The 17,217-nt window shown below is 46.7% G+C and overlaps 1 protein-coding gene across 4 annotated transcripts in view; it reads right to left on the reverse strand.

The window, feature by feature from the left end:
• The window catches only part of CARD14 (caspase recruitment domain family member 14), a 642,914-nt gene that overhangs the window by 36,290 nt on the left and 589,407 nt on the right, over window positions 1–17,217 (reverse strand). Inside the window, exon 20 of one of the 4 annotated variants that reach the window (XR_011305179.1) lies at window positions 1,596–1,816. The exons of the other annotated variants lie outside the window; for them this stretch is intronic. The gene's annotated coding sequence lies outside the window, so the exon portion shown is untranslated. The remainder of the gene's footprint in view (window positions 1–1,595; window positions 1,817–17,217) is intronic. 4 annotated transcript variants of the gene reach the window in all.

Consider the following 17,217-nt stretch of genomic DNA (forward strand, 5'->3'; position numbering starts at 1 on the left):
ATGTGGATGCCTTCATGTTGGCTGACAATACAATAAAGTAGTTCCCAAGCACATTGTTTTTCATGGTGTATGAGCCTGTCGCCATAGGCACCAGGACTGGCCCCATGAGGGCTTTTGAAGAGGATGCCAGGCTCTAGAGGCCCGAGTCCTGACACCACCTGGCCAATGGGTTTGCCAGAGGGGGTTTTGGGCGAGGGTCGTGACAGTATCTTTAGGTCCGATGGGTGGGGGTGAGGTTCCGGCGTACCTTCAGTCGGTTTTGGTGTCTCCCTGGCCTTGTGAGCGGGTGCCGGCGACTCTTTCGCCGTTCGTCTGTGAGCGTCAATGGCGATTATTCTAGCCAAGCTTTCGACGACCAGACTGTCCGTCGAGGGCTGGTCATGCGGCGGTGTCGGAACCTTTTCACTGACGGTCGCTCTCTTACGAGGCGTTTCGTTTGTCGACTTGGTGGCAGCGCCCATAGTTGGGGACGGCCCAGTCGCTAGTAGCTCATGCGGCTGCGGGGAGGGCTTGCCACCCTTACTGTCTGCGTAGGTTCGGCGTCTCTGTTGGCGCTGGGGCCTTCTTGGACTTAGTCGAGGGAGGGCCGTGGGTTGTGTGTTTAGTTTTCACTTCTTCATGTGCGTCGCCGTCGCCGGGGTGTACATCCCCATAAGTAGGGTGTAAGCCGAACCTTTCGGGGCCGGGGACAGACGCAGAGGAGTGGGAGCGCTCTTTAGAGAGGTCGACAACCTCTGATACGGAGGTAGCGTTATCACTGTCCCCCTCATCACATTCGGCGGCGGTGGCGGCGGGTGAGGAATCAGCCTTTGACATAGCGCAGGCTGCCCCCCTCTTGACCCTGCGGTCCTTCAAAGTTTTTGGACGAAGGAGTTTAAAGGCTGCACATCCGGCCTCGTTGTGGTCGAGGGGTAAGCAGCGGTTACACCGCTTATGCTTATCTTTCCACGTGAATTTGCCATTACATCGATGGAAAAATCTAAAAGGAGACCTCTCCATAGCTGTGGATGTAATAATAAGTGATAACGGTCAGAAGGAAAGGAGGGGGGAAAGAGAAAGGCATTCTAGAAGGAAACAGAAATGTCCCAACAACCCCCACTCTCCCTACTGTGTAGGCCGGTGAGGCCGGGCCACGTGTTCGGCAGCGCCGATAGGGTTGCCTCCGTCGAAACCACCGCCGTCGAAGATCTTGACTCGAAAGAGGGCTGGAGGCGTTTGGATTTAACGATTACTGACAAAAAAACGACCAAGGATCGAATAAATGGTAATGGCAATGTCTCTTAGGAGCTCCGCATAAGGCAACCAGTATTCTGGGTAAAATAAACAATCTGAGGGACTTCGACGCGTGAGGGATTTTGGGTACACTACACGTCACTATAGGGATAGTATTACAGACACGCCTATGTCAACGTCCCCTTTTCGACTTCGAAAAACAAAATGCAATACTCCGCAGTGACCACTGGATGTCGGACTATGCACAGCAGGTGATTCTAAGCAGATTAACAAACATCAGAAATATCTATATATATCTCTCCCACTACAAGTGGCGACGAGGATTCACCCTGAGCCCTACAGCCCACGTCAAGCCAGCTCACCTCCTGAACGTCGTAGCGGCCCCTGCAGCCCTGCAAGATCTGCTGCTGCCGCTCCGCTCCCCTCCTCCAGCACACAACGATCAGGTAATCCTGTCCAAGCTTTCGTGCTATTTTTTTATGGTATAAACAAGGAGATCCTGCCGAGTGAATTACGGCGCTGCAGGGACTGCTTCAACTTCTCTGGAATTCAGTTTTCTGCAGCCGCGCATGCATGTTATGCCCTGTAAGCAACAAGGAATTTAAAGGGACACACCCAATACAAATCCACACTATAAATGATAGAAATTTAAAGTGACAGTGCAGCGTGTCTCACCACAAGTCAAGCCTGCAAAAAAAACCTTTGTGGAAATATTGACAAGTTTATTTTTGTACATATTACTGAAAAAAATACTCAACCCATACACTGCCAATTTATAACCTGGTCAACTCAACTCGGCAAGCCTCCTATCATTATCATTCTCCATTAAGGGTGTCATCACAACACACCATAATTACAATTGGCGAATTGAAACGCACCAGAGTGAAACATGTCCTTCAACAGTGCGCCCCCACCCATGTTCTTCTTACCAGAAGTTGGTGAACCAGCGACAACATGGAGGAGGTGGATTAAATCTTTTGAGCACTATGCAGGTGTTGTCTGTGGCCAGAATTGTAGTATAGAAAAAAGAAAATCATTACTGTTACATTGTCTAGGCCCAGCTGTGCAGGAGAAGTTTGAGGACTTACCGGATCTCCTTGCAAATGAAGATGTGAATCTAAATGATTACGAACGCACTGTCAAGAAAATAAGTAAACACTATGAGAAAAAGCTAAGCACCATTTTAGAGCGATACAAATTTGGAAAGTGAGTACAGGAGGAGGGAGAGAGCGTTGAACAATACATAACTGTATTAAGGAAGTTAGCAAAAACATGCAACTTCAATGAACAATTGGATAAGAGACTGAGAGACAAGTTCAAGTTGGAGTGTAGAAGTAGTAAAGTAAAGGAGAGTCTATGGACAGAAGATGATCCACCCTTAGATACTGTCTTGCGTGTGGCCAAGGAAGTTGAGCACATGGAGAAGTCTGTTAAAGCGCTAGATAAAAGAGTCCAAACAGTTGAAATTAAGCATGAAACCCTGAAACCCAGTGTCACGACAATGAATAAACATAATAATAATGAATCGATAACTCAAGTGAGTGATGCAGTGAGTAAGCGGGGCACATCCAGAAGAATACGCAAACCATTGTGGAATGAAGATAGGAGGAATAAGACGTCTTTCAGGGAACAAACTACAAACTCGAGGAGGAGAAGTCCATGCAGACAAAGAAACAGCCTGAGAAGGAAAAACACAGCCAGGTGTTTCTAACGCTCACCTGGTATCCACAGGGATGTCACTCAGCCTGTTCTGACCTCTTACGACCCCGAACCCTTCCCTGGAGGCTATTCGACAGGAAACTGGGCTGGAAACACAGGATTGGTAGAGTTTAACTCCCTATTGTCTCTGTGTGCTTGAACCCCTTCTTCCCGGGGTCCCACCCTTCCCTTTGATCCACAGCTCACCTTGTTTTCTTGGATAGTGTGCTCTCCATCCTGCTTTCAGCGCAGGGGCGCATTGATTGATGCGGGCTCGTTGCTGCCTAGTTACTTCACTGGCAAGAGTCCGACAGGTAAGTATAATGAGTCTTTTGAACCGTTCTCTAACTTCGTTCCTTTCCTTCCTTAGATGATGGCGGCGTGCTGCTGAGATGAGTAGCGCTGAAGTTGAGTGAGAGCGCGATGCACCCCTTTCGTATTTGCATTGAACTGAGATCTTTTTCTGTGTCTTTTAGGTGCCGCAACGTTTTCAGCATGGATGCCAGTTATGAAGAACAAATGCAGTGGGTAAGTGCGGTATGCGGCGCCTCTAGATGTTGCCACGCTAACCTGGTCTTTTCCCTCTTGCAGATGGATGAGAAGTTCCGGAGACAGAGTTCCCCACAGTGGCTGGGATTCAGGTAAGCGTTTGAAGCTCGTACAGTATTTAAAAATAAACAAAGATTTGCAGAATGCTTACTAATGCCTTTTTTCTGTTCTTTTCCCTTTTCCTTAGAAAGCGGCGTGCCGGGATGGGAATGACACCGCCGAAGATGCCCGCAGAACAGAAGGAGCGATGAATGATGGGCAGAAGCGCCGCAAGGTAAGGCTGTTCCTAACGGTGTTCTTGTTCTTGCAGGAGCTGAGCGCAGAAGAAAGATGCAGGCCTACTAGAGACCGATCCGAACACGGTGAGTGTCACACTGCAGGTGCAGAAAACGCAAAGCATGTTTCTCAGCCTGGGTGTGGCTTAAATAGTCTCTGGGTATCCCAGGTGTCTCTGGGCTGAACCACACCCAAAAGACTAGACCGCACATGCACTTCTGGGAAACGAAATATGTGGGGGGTAACCATCTTGTCCCCATCAATGCACTACAAGTCCAATCCCCAATGTTATCCTATGGGAGTGAGTGAGTCTGGTGCCACAAGCGCCATGTCTGACTCCAAGTGGGTCTTTGGAGGGATGGAGAGGCCCTTGAGGGCCATGTAGGTGATCGTGGCCTGGCTCCAGCCTGACATCTTGGAGGGCTGGGGACATGAGGGGCAGGAATCATGACCGTGTTTCAGATGCGATGGCGTTGATCATTGGGCGGATGATCAGGTTTGCCCTGCTCTGAAGATAATTTGCGGTAAATGCAAAGGAAGTGGACATTATGCCAGATGCTGCAGGGTTCAGAACACATCAACGAATTAGATAGGAGATAACAATTGCAGTGAAGAGGAAGGAGAAGAATGTGTGTTCGTAATATTAGATGACGAGAATGAACAGGAAATGGAAAGCCCCAAGGCTACAGTGTGTGTAGACGGAATTGACATGTGCATGATGATAGATTCGAGCGCTAAATATACTCTCGTACCACAGAATCTATGGAACAGGAGCAATCATGAATATTTGCATGAACCTGATATAAACCCCAGAGCCTATGGAGGAGTAAAAATTGATGTTATTGGTTGGTTTTGGGGCACACTGACGTTCAAGGACAGGAGAGCAAACAGGAAAATATATATCACGAAAGCGGGGAGGACACCCCTATTGAATTGGACTCATCAAAGCAAACTCAAAGTGAAGTTGGATGCCAGTGCGAATGAATCTGTGCTATCAGTAGAGAATGCAGCGACTAAATCCAACAGGACTAAAAAAGTGATGGAAGGGGTGTTCAGAGACGAAATTGGATGTCTTTGTGGATTTGTACATGAAATTAGGATGAGGCCTGGTCATGTTCCTGTAGCACAAAAAGTACGCCCAATACCGTAATCCATGAGAGATGAAGTAAGGAAGGAGATCCAGACCTTGGAAAATAGGGATTATACAGAATATCGATGCAAGCCAGTGGGTTTCACCTTTAGTCATTCTCAGGAAGAAATCTGGAAAGCTGAGGATATGTGTAGACATGTGTGAACTCAATAAATATGTAGTTCCCGACAGGCACCACTTCCTAACATTCAAGAGATTGTCTCCACAATAGGCCCGTCAAAATATTTCTCTACTGTAGATCTGACTTCAGCCTACCACCAAGTAAAACTGCATAAGAATTCCAGGAAAATGACAGCATTCATCACACCTGATGGATTATACCAGTACAAAAGGTTACCCTTTGGTTTAGTGTCTGCTGAGTCTGTTTTCCAAAAGATTATGCATAAACTTTTTGAAGGAGACCAAGGCATCATATGCTTTCAAGATATCTTAATACATGCCGATGACCAGAAATTGCATAATGACATATTAAAGTACGTTTGCAGGAAACTGTATGAGGCAGGAATGACTCTGAGTAAAGACAAATGCAACATAAACAATTCTGAAATCAAATATCTTGGACACACAATTTCAGCAGAAGGAATACGACCGAAGAAACAGTTAGCTGATGAGATAAAGAATATGCCCAAACCGAAATCTAAGTAGGAAGTGCGTACTTTCATTGGGATGGCAGAGTACTATTCAAAATTCATATATGATTTCTCACTTCACACTGTTCCACTACGTAAACTCTTGAAAAAGAAGACTTTTGAATGGAACATTGAGTGTGAAGAAGAATTCGAGTTCATCAAATCAGCATTGGCTAAAGCACTGGCATTAAAACATTTCAGGAGTGACAGGAAAACTATAATTACCACGGACGCCAGTAATCTGGGTTTAGGAGCAGTCGTTACCCAAGAAGTTGATGGAAACGAGATTTTGATTGCCTTTGCATTGGGACTGCTAAAAGGTGCTGAAAAATCTTATACTGCCATAGAAAAGGAGACCTTGGCCATCAAATGGGCAGCAGAGAAATTCAGAAGTTTTATTTGGGGTGTGGAGGCGGAATTCTGCACCAACCACAAACCACTGATTCATGTTATCATGAATAAGGGTTTGGATAATGTTTCAAACCGAATAAGGAGATGAGTGATACTTCTACAGGAATCCAATTGTACAGTGCAATATGTACCAGGAGTGAAAAAACTTGCTGCTGACGCTTTGTCGCGCCTCACCAGTGTTTCTGAAGCAGATGATGGAAATGAGAATGACTCGGAGGTGGTCTTAAGCATAGAGATCATGTCCATACCACAAAAGGAATGGGAGGAAGCGGAGGAACAAGATATTTTAATGGTGCAATTGAAACAACTTATTCAGAATCAATGCTCTCTGAGAAAGAAGAAGTTTGAAGATCTTTGTTTTATGGAGTATTGGAGAATTTCCGATGAACTTAATGTAGAGAATGGCAGAGGCATGAGAGGTGACAGAATTATCCCACCAGCAGGATTACGTCCGAGACTTATTGAATTAGGTCACGAGGGTCATCAAGGAATTGTGAAAACTAAGCAAAGGATACGTGGTGACTTTTGATGGCCAGTATGTGACCTACATCCATTCGTAATTGTATCCTTTGCAATGAGAGTGATAGGATGTGCATGAGTGTGAAATATCCAATGGTGGTGACAGAAATTCCAGGGAAACCTTGGGATGAATTGGGCATGGATGTTTTAGGCCCAATGTACAGTGATGGTAAATGGCAGTTTTGTTTAGTAGTAATTGATTTACTGACCAGGTGGGTGGAGGTATCGATTAGGCCATGTATTACTGCAAAAACTGTTACCGATTTTTTTAATCTGAGAATTGTGGGAGAGAAGGATTTCCAAAAAGTATTATGACTGACAATGGTGCTCAGTTTCGCTCAAAAGAAATGGAAAATTTCTGTGTGAGAAATTCCATTGAGCACAAAAGAAGCGCCATTTATCACCATCAGACAAATGGAGTAGTTGAGCATTTCAATTAGGTACTCAAAGATGCCATTCGATGGGCCTGGTCGAATGGGTTAAAATGGGAGGAAGCGGCAAGAGAGAAAATTATTGCTCGCCGTTTCACTCCACACTGTACAACGGGGTATCCCGTTTGAGTTAAGTAGAGGACGGAAGGCGAACACCAAATTAATACCGTCTTGGATGAAGAGGGAAACTGATGTGAAGAAAGACTGTGGATCTGTATGTGAGAACATTAGAAACTCTCAGATTAGAAACAAACTAGCCCATGACAGATTCTTAACTAGTAGTAAGAAGGCGATGTTCCCAGCAGGGAGGGGGGGATTTGTAAGGATCAAACCTCCTCTTAAGAGATGGGCCGTGTAAGTGGTCAAAACCTGTGGGAGTGATTGAGGTGTTCAGACATGTAGTGAAAGTGGAAGACTGAAGAGTTTGGAACATGGAAAGGATGTGTGTGGTGAAGCCACAAAGTGACCGAGTTGCACAGGATGATAAGATTGCAAGTGGTAGTGAGAGTGCAGAAGATGGCGTGAGCAGAGTGGTAAGGGATAAAGGAATGTCAAATATTTCCTTGCCAAAAACTACCCCAGATAATCCACGCCTGTCAAGATGGGGAAGAGTTAGCCGCAGGTCTCACTACATGAAGGACTTTGTGTGAGACTTTTTCTTCCTCACTACATGAAGGACTTTGTGTAGAGACTTTCTTTCTTCTTCCTTGTGTAGTGTACATGAAGAACCTTGGGGAGAGATTTTCTGTTTTGTTATAAAGAAGCAAAGGAAGGGAGATGTGCAGTATTCTATCCAGCTCTCCACTAGGCATCAGCCCGCGAGGATTCCGAGCTTGTGAGAGGTCTGTGTCACACGTACGAGCGCCACGGAATCTTGCCTGCAATTGAAGATCAACAGGCGCTTATGAGCTGGTGATCGGTGGGCTCACATCTCTTCCTGCTTGCTTTTATTATATTTATATAAGTCGTTAATAAATCCTTTTCCCAATTACACACTGTTTTGTGTGGAGATATATATATATATATATGGGATACACTACTCACCGTAATCGTATTTCTGATGCTTGTATCTGCTTAGATTCACATGCTGTGCATAGGCCGACATCTAGTGGAAGCTGCGGAGTATTACAGTTTGTTTTTCGAAACTCGAAAATGGGCATCGACAATAGTATCCCTAGTGTGACGTCCACTGTACCCATGATCCCTCACGCGTCTAGGACCCACAGATTGTATTTTTCCTGACATGAGGTAGCATGAGGAGTAGCGCGAGTACAGATGATCCAAGCAGATAGAAGATAGATAAGATGAGACTACAAGCATCCATGCGCCTTCTCTCAGAGGGGAGGAAGGGTGGGTCGCATGTGAATCTAAGCAGATACAAGCATCAGAAATACGATTACGGTGAGTAATGTATCCCTTCTGAGGCTTGTGGAATCTGCTTAGATCACATGCTGTGCATAGATTAGCGAGCAGTACCTGAAGGAGGAGGTGGGAGTTGAGAAGGGTCATGAGCAAATAAATGTCTTAGAACCGCTTGTCCCACTTGAGTATCTGTCTTGGAATGGGTGTCAATGCAGAAGTGCTGAGTGAAAGTGTGAATAAAGCTCCAAGTAGCTGCTTTGCAAATGGTGTCAAGGGCAACATTTGCAATGAAAGCCAGAGTGGCCCCAATGCCTCTTGTCGAGTGGGCTCTGGGCGTAAAAGGCAAAGTTTTGTCAGAAAGAGAGTAACACAACTGGATACAGTTGACAATCCACTTGGAGATGGCACCCTTAGAGACGCGATCTCCCTCTTTGCCTGTGGCTACGGAGACAAGCAGTTGATCTGTTTTCCTAAGCGGTCTGGCCTTGTTTACGTAGTGTTTACGTAGACCGCCCTACGCACATCTAGGGTGTGTAGTTTAACCTCAGCTGAGCTTTGTGGGTTTTGGAAGAAAGCCGGAAGCTTGATGGACTGGTTTACATGGAATTCAGAAATAAACTTAGGTGAGAACCTAGGGTGTGTCCGTAAAACCAGCTTATCCTTATGAATAGTAAAGAAAGGATCCTGCACTGACAGAGCCTGAATTTCACTGACCCTTCTTATGGATTTAATGGCTACTAAGAAGGCAGTCTTATAGGTCAGGTGTTTGAGACTTGTCTTATGCATGGGCTCGAATGGGGGGCCCATGAGTTTAGATAGCACCACGTTCAGGTCCCATCCTGGTGGTGGGTTAGATATAGGGGGATGAAGTCTCTTTACTCCCTCTATGAATGCTTTAACCACGGGTACCTTCCACCACGACACCTTGCTATGTGAGGTGGTGTACGCTGACAGTGCTGCCAGGTGTACCTTTAGTGAGTTGAAAACCAAACCTGCGTCCAGCAGGTGGAGCATGTATGTCACGATTGTGGAAGGAGTGCTATCAACTGGGTTGATTTGTTTATTCTGGCACCAGATAACGAATCTCTTCCATTTGTGGAAGTAGCAATGCCACGTGTTTGGTTTCCTAGACTCTTTTAGGATGTCCATACATCTCTGTGGTAAATTGAGATGTCCAAACTCTATGACCTCAGGAGCCATGCTGCTAGGTTCATGGAGTTGGGTAGAGGATGCACCCTCTGACCTTGGTGCTGGGACAAAAGATTGTACCAGCCCGGGAGTTTGATGGGCTCGCACACCGAAAGTCTGCGTAGGTGTGGAAACCACGGTTGTCTCGCCCACATGGGAGCAACTACGACGAGCGTCATCGACTCTCTGTTCATCTTGTTCACCACCTTCCTGATGAGAGGAGTTGGTGGAAAAGCGTACGCAAACATCCCTGACCAGTTCATCCACAGGGCGTTCCCCAGGGAGTCTGGTTGGGGAAACCTGGATGCGAATCATGGGCACTGTCTGTTTTCGCTTGTGGCGAATAGGTCTATAGTGGGGAAACCCCACTGAGAGAAGAGATTTTCTACGATATCTCTGTGTAGACACCATTCTTGTTCCTCCGGGTGGGGATCCCTGCTTAAAGCATCCGCTAGAGAATTGAGATCCCCTCGAACATGTTGAGATGACAGAAAGATGTTCCGTCTGAGTGCCCATATCCACATTTTCTGGGCAAGTCTGGACAGATTTGGTGAACGAGTCCCTCCTTGCTTGTTCAGGTAGAACATGGCTGTCGTGCTGTCCGTTCGGATGTGCACCGACAGGTTCAGTAGGTGGGGCTTGAAGTGGTCTGAAAACTGCCAGAAGCTCTAGCAGGTTGATGTGATTCTTGGCCACTGTGTGAGACCAGAGACCCTGAGCTGTGTGGTGGAGATGGTTAGCTCCCCATCCTGTCAGGCATGCGTCCGTCGTGACTACTGCCTGTATCTCGGGATCGTAAAAGGGTTTCCCCTTGGATAGATTGTCTCTTGTCCACCAGTGTAGGCTTTGTACAAGTGTTGGCGAAATGATCACTAAATCGTCCCACTGACCACTTGCCTGAGACCACAGTTTCGCCAACCATTCTTGCATGGGAGGCATGCGCAGGCACGCGTGGGGGACCAAGTAAATACATGACGCCATCATGCCCAGCAAACGCATTGCTTTGCGTACTGTTATCTGGCGACCGGTTTGATATTGCGGAATTTGCAGTAGTATATTCCGAAATTCTTTCCACTGAAGGAAAAGCCAACCCATCTTGAGTATTTAGAACAGCTCCTAGGAACTGCTTGGAGGTGCTGGGCACCAGACTTGATTTTTTCTCGTTTATGGAGAAGCCCAATTCAAAGAGGAGGTCAATAGTTCTTTGAATGTTTGTCCTGCAAATTACTGGGGTCTCCCCCGTGATGAGCCAGTTGTCCAGATAAGGGTACACTGGGATTGCCTCCCTGCGTAGGTGTGCCGCCGCCGCCGCCAGTACCTTGGTGAATACCCTTGGAGCCGAGGCTATCCCTGCTGACTGTCCACCTTAAAGGGCAGATATTTTCTGTGCGCTGGGAACATGGAAATATGAAAATAGGCATTTTTCATATCCAATGTTGCCATGTAATCCCCCTTTTTTAGGAGGGGAATTACCTCCTGGAGAGTAGTCATGCGAAATTTTTGGGGCTTGACATACTTGTTTGCAGGACCTAAGTCCAATACTGGGCGCATTGTCAAATCTTTTTTTGGCACAAGGAAGTAAGTTGAATAAATACCCTTGTTTACCTGGTGTCCCGGGACGAGTTCTATCGCGTCCTTTGTGAGAAGAATTTCGATCTCCTTTGTCGTGGAGGGTGGTTTCGGGGACGCTATAGGAGTTCTATGCAGTATCCTGCGGACACTGTGGACAGCACCCATCTGTCTGATGTGATCCCTTCCCAAGCTTGGGTGAAGATGGAAATGCGTCCCACTACTGGGGATGCGTGAGAAGGGACCCTGAACGGAGCGTCACTGTTTTGGTGGAGGCGTGCCCCCTCCTTTATTGGGACTGCCTCTCCCCCTACCACACTTGTTACCCCTGCCATAACTCTGGGTAGACTGCTGGTTAGTGTTCCATGTAGTACCCTGACCTTGGGAATAGTTTGAGCCTCTTTGGGAGTTTTGTCCACGAAAATTGCCATTCCCTCTCTGGTTAGGGGGTTTGTTGGTTAGTTGCCCTAAGGACTTGAGTGTCTCGTACTCGTCCTTGGCATTCTTTAGCGCGTCCTCGACCGCCTTTCCAAACAATAGATCCGGCTCCACCGGCTTATCTATCAATGATGCTTGGGTCTCGGCCTTGAAACCAGACTGTCGTAGCCAGGCATGCCTCTTGATGACCGTGCTTTCAGCAATTAATCTGCCGGCGTTATCCGCGGCATCAAAGGTTGATTTTAAAATGAAACCTGACACGGCTTTCCCCTCTGCCGAAACTCGTGCCAATTGGCTCTTTAAGGGTTCTGGGGCGGAGTCTATGAGAGCCGCGACTTCTTCCCATTGGTGGCAGTTGTAACTAGCCAGCAGGGTGGTGGGGTTTGCAATCCTTGCCTGGTAGGCGGAAGTGGAGGCTACTTTCCTGCCCAAGCCATAAATCTTCTTGCTCTCCTTGTCGGGGGGAGCTTCGGACGATGACAAGGGTGTTCCCGCCCTCTTACGGGTGTTTGTAACAACCAGGGAGTCAGTTTGAGATGTCCCCTTATGTATAGTGGGTCAGATTGGGCTGCCCTGAAAAGCTTTTCAATTCTGGGGTTTACTGCCCTAGTGAGATTGGGGTTAACAAGGGAAGGGTCTATCCTCCTTTGTATTGACTTAAGGATAGGGATGGCCTGAGCAACAGGTCTCCTTTCTCCCACCAGTTCCTCTGCAAAGTCCCTCTCTTCCTGAGCACCTTGGGTGTCAATGTGGAAGAGCTGTGCCTCTCTGGACAGGACCTCATTCAGGAGAGGTTGGTTGTCGACAGGGGAGTCGGTAACTGCGGGCTCTTTCTCTACCGGGGAATCTACCCTGTATGTATCTGGGTGGTCCTCTTCCTCCTCCTCCTCTTGGTCCTCTTCATCCCCATAATAGCCTGTCCCACTTTGTTCTTCGAACATGCCCACGTCTGGATCCTCAACAAACGATGGATCTTCCTGGTATTGAGACTAGGGCTGTCTATGGAAGGGGTCTGAAGATTGTGCTTCACCCCGGGACTTCCTTCTTGGGGTTATTGGATCCTTCGAGCCTGAGGGAGTTGACCCTTCATGGGTATAAGAGAGAAAGTGTTCCGGGTTCTTGGCATAGAAATCTGCCAATGATGACATCCTTGACATTACTCTGTCTATGCCATCACTGGACCATTCCCTTGAACTGGGAATAACTCTTTCCTGGAGTGTTTTCCCTGTTTTATCCTGACTAGACCTACTGGTTTGAACAGAGGTCTTATGGACAACAAATTGAGATTTGTCCTGGCTAGACCTACTGGCCTGAACAGGGGCCTTAGGGACAGGGGACTGAGACTTGTCCGTCTGTTTAGGTGGAGTAGAATGTAGTTTAGGAGTGGAAGTAGGCTGGGACTGCTTACTTTGTTGTTTTCCCCCCCTCCCCGTGGGTGGAAGAGTGTTTCCCTGACTTTTGGGCCCCATAGGGAGCTTTTCGATGCCTGGCGTCGAAATTCGGGGGTAGAGTCCCTGTCTCTGGAGAGTGTAAGGGATTCGGTAGCAGCCTTACCGCTGCCTGCAGACGCCGACTCCTGGAGTGCGGCTTGGGAGTAGAGGTCGGCGTTGTCCTCCAACGACCGAACCTCAGTCACTAAGGGGAGCGAGGCACTTTTAGCAACAGTGGAGGGTTGCTTGGTGACATGAGGCGATCGCGAACGCCCAGAGGACACCGACTCGGTGGACCGTTCTCTACGTGCCTCTTTCCGAGAACTCGACGTGCGTGTCGAGTCTCGGTTGGACTTTTGTTTGCTGGAAGTGGCGTGGGTAGCGCTCGTGTCGTGGGGTCTTCCCCATAGCTGCCCTGCCGGACAACCTTCCGAGGTCGGGGACTTGCGCTTGGCTTTCCATCGACGCCACATTGCCCTCGCCGTCCGAAAGTACAGCGTCGCTGCCATCGCTGAAGGCACCCGCCGCGGCCATGGCCTCTTGTCGCCTGGCGTGGTGGGCCCAACGCTTTATCGAACGGTCCTTAAGGGTCTTCGGTTTAAACCGACTGCACGCTCTGCAATTCGCCTCGGGGTTGTCCCTCGGCAAGCAGAGGTTACACGTGGCGTGTCTGTCAACCCAAGGATACTTGCGGTTGCACTTGGGGCAAAATTGAAAGGGGTTACCCTCCATACGCACCCTATGGCAGCGGGCTGGGAGTGTAGGAATGTAAGTAATGTACTTATATTAATCAGAGTGTAGGATATGTGCCACTCCCCACTCTCCCTACTTGCAGGGCCGAGTCCAGGGGTCTTCCGAGGCCAGAGGCCTTCCGAGGCCCAAATCCGTCGCTGTAGTCCGACGGTTGAATTTTCTCCGATCCGGCGTTGAGTGTCGATGTTCGGAGACTCGATGTATAGATGGAATAAAAAGGGAAATATATAACAATATTTGCAAAATCTGACTAAGTCAGGGAACTCCGCGCAGTGCTTCCGACCAGCATGGCGGAAAAAAACAATCTGAGGGTTCTAGACGCTTGAGGGATCATGGGTACAGTGGACGTCACACTAGGGATAGTATTACTGGCACGCCCTGTGTCGACGCCCATTTTCGAGTTTCGAAAAACAAACTGTAATACTCCGCAGCTTCCACTAGATGTCGGCCTATGCACAGCATGTGATCTAAGCAGATTCCACAAGACTCAGAAATATATATATCTCCCACTACAGATTATTAGGAGCATTTAATACTATGTTATGAATCCATTATCTGCAATTCACATTAATTTTCCTTTTTACTGTTTGTGGTGATTTTTAAGATTATCATTGATATTGTCATCCATGCTTTTATGTAGATTTTGCTCACTTTTGACTGAGAGATTGTGACAGAGAAAGATGGGCACTGGGTCTTGGATAAAGGAATATGTTTATGACGATCCCCTATGAATAGTTTGACATACTAGGATGTGGACCTGGGACTGGGACAATGGGGAGAAAGTGGGAGATGGACTGGAAGAGGGACTTGTATGAGGAAGGAAACAAGGAAGAGTGTCTTGGTATAGAAATGAGGATGAGAAAATGGACTAGTAGCAAGGACTAGGATGATGAGAGACTACTAGGATGGGAAAGAACAACACAATCAGGATTCAGTATGAGGAAGAGGGACTAAGATGATGAAAGAAAAGTGAGGCTGATGAGGAAGAGGGATGAGGAGGAGGAAAAAGAAGAAGGACTAAGACAAGGTAGAGGGACTAGTGAGAGGTCTGGGAAGAAGATCAGAGACTGACATTCTGTATTGCGAAGGTCACCCTCCTGCAGATTTGAGGAGTCATGGTCCTATATATGCAGCACATCATCCTATGTGGGGAGCTCCTGTTAATGGAACCTTCTGAAGCATAGCGCTGTAACATATGCCTTGCACCCTCAACATGGACCAGGCACATTGCTGCTCTGGTTTGGCTGTTCCCTACAATAAGAGGAGCCCTGGTGGGGCCTGAGGCTTGTGATTCTGAATCCTGGCGCCTGCTTACCCTGTGCGGGTTCACTCCACTGCTTGTTGTTTTGGGACCTCATCATAGGGGTCCTCTCATTGGAACTTTGCAACTGTTGGTGGGAGCAGTTCTCTCAAAGGGCCCTAAATCAGCTGAAGTAATTATGTGTTCTGATAGGGGTATGAGGGTCTAGGTTGCCTACTGGTTTTAAGTCTCCACTGGGTAACTTCAGGTGCAAAGTCCTACCCTGCATCTACCAGGGCATGGCTTTTGGTGGTCAAACCTTTGCCTGGCCATCCTTTCTGGGGTCAGCCTGGATGACTCAGATAGGTAGTGCCCCTTCCCTCCATGGTATAACTAACCTTTTTTAAAAATATAAAGCTATTATACTAATTAAGGTACTACAGCAACATTCAGGTGAATTACTTCCTATGGAACTTTGAAATAATACGCAAACTCCCTCTTAGTATCAAAACACGTTGGTACTTTCTTTGAACGTTGGTGAACTCTCTTTTCCTATGATAGGGGTTGGGCTCATTAAGCTTAGTACTGGACTGCTGGTGTTGCCTTATATCATAATTAGCCTATGCTGTATTGTGTACCATATTTCCCCCTGCTTTAGGTTATTCTTGTAGTGTTACTGCTTAAACTGTGTGCATACTAAAGTGTGGCTTGTGTTCTAATGTGAGGACAAAACTGTTTTTTCAATGTGTGTGCATATTGTTTTACTTTCCTTTTTACTAAATGCATATCTGTTGCTAAATAAATAAAGGGATTTCTGAATTTATCTCTGGATATTATATTGTTTGCCTAGCTTCTCACATGGCTTTATCATGAGACTAATTAAAAGCATGTAATTGTATGTTACAACTCTAAGGACAACAAATTAGTTTTCACAATGACTTCTGATATTTACTCAACTTCCACACTAGTTACATTAGACAGATAAACATCTGGATGACCAATGAAAACTTGAAAATAAACCCAAACAAAACGGAAATCATGGTCACCCCCAAAACAATGGACCACGCGCACTGCTTCTCTGGAATCTTGAAATGGGAACAAGACCAGAAACCTCAATAGTGATTAAAAAAACCTTGGAGTTCTCATGACATTGGGCTCACACTAGAACCGCAGGTCAATGCCACAGTAACAACATGCGTCTGCTACTTACATTCAATAAGACGTATCATGACGTATCGCTGCTTTCCACACAGGGCACTCGCCATCATCTCACTGATACGCTCAAGTTGACTACGCCAACAACCTGTACCGACGCATGATAGACTATTCTGAGAAATTACAAAGTATCCAAAACGCTGCAGAAAGACAGCTACTAATACTAGACAGTAGTGAACACAACACTCCATCCCCGAGAAGCCTCCACCGGCTATTGGTGAAGAAAATAATCCATTCTAAAGCAATCTGCAGCACAAAGGGAGCACTGTACAGTCAAGGAGCATAATTCTTCCAATGTAAAATCAACCCTTATCATCGAGACGAACGAGCTTCTGATCTACCAGTAACATACTAATCGAAACCAAGTGTTACAAGAAGAACAAATAAGAAAGTACCATTTTTTTCTACCCTCATATTAAAATATGGAACTCCTTCCCTCCCTAAAGGATAAGGAAAACAGAAGGACCACCTAGCTTTCCAAAGAATTGTTAGAAACCTGACTTTTTAATATACCATGGTAAAGGACAACCCATCACAGAGAGAGAAACATACTAATTACAGAGACAGCAACAAAGCGTCCCCATCAGTTGACGAGGCACCCACCCAACAAGCTAAAATGCCACCATAATGAACATAAGGAATACACAATCAACAAGGAACAAATCTACAAAAAAAACTGCATTAGCTCTAATTGCTTTGGGCTGGTATGCCATACAAATACGGCTCATCTAGTATCGCCGTCAGACCACCTGGCACCCACCCAACAAGCAGAAATCGCAACAGGTTTTTCTGAAGTAACATGCCTGTAGGAAAATCTAATTACATTTTCCTCAAAATGCTCTGGACTAGTATGCCATACAGGCCCAGCCCATCAACCAATATTTTCCCAACACCAACCAAAACCAGTATAACAGTAAGGTGCACTCACTCAACACCTTCCCAGTAGCCAAGACTAGTAAGGGAGATCTGAACCGTCAAAATAAACATTACTACAATCAGAAAATAATCAAACCCTCTAACAATCTTATGCTCAACCACCCTCACTCACCACATGTTCACCAACCATGACCAAAACAAAGGGTTAGACAAAACCCTCTCCCGAAACCAAAACAGCTGTAACTCTACC

Source organism: Ambystoma mexicanum, chromosome 3q, assembly GCF_040938575.1.
Source record: "Ambystoma mexicanum isolate Mex_15411 chromosome 3q, UKY_AmexF1_1, whole genome shotgun sequence".
NCBI lineage: Eukaryota > Metazoa > Chordata > Amphibia > Caudata > Ambystomatidae > Ambystoma > Ambystoma mexicanum.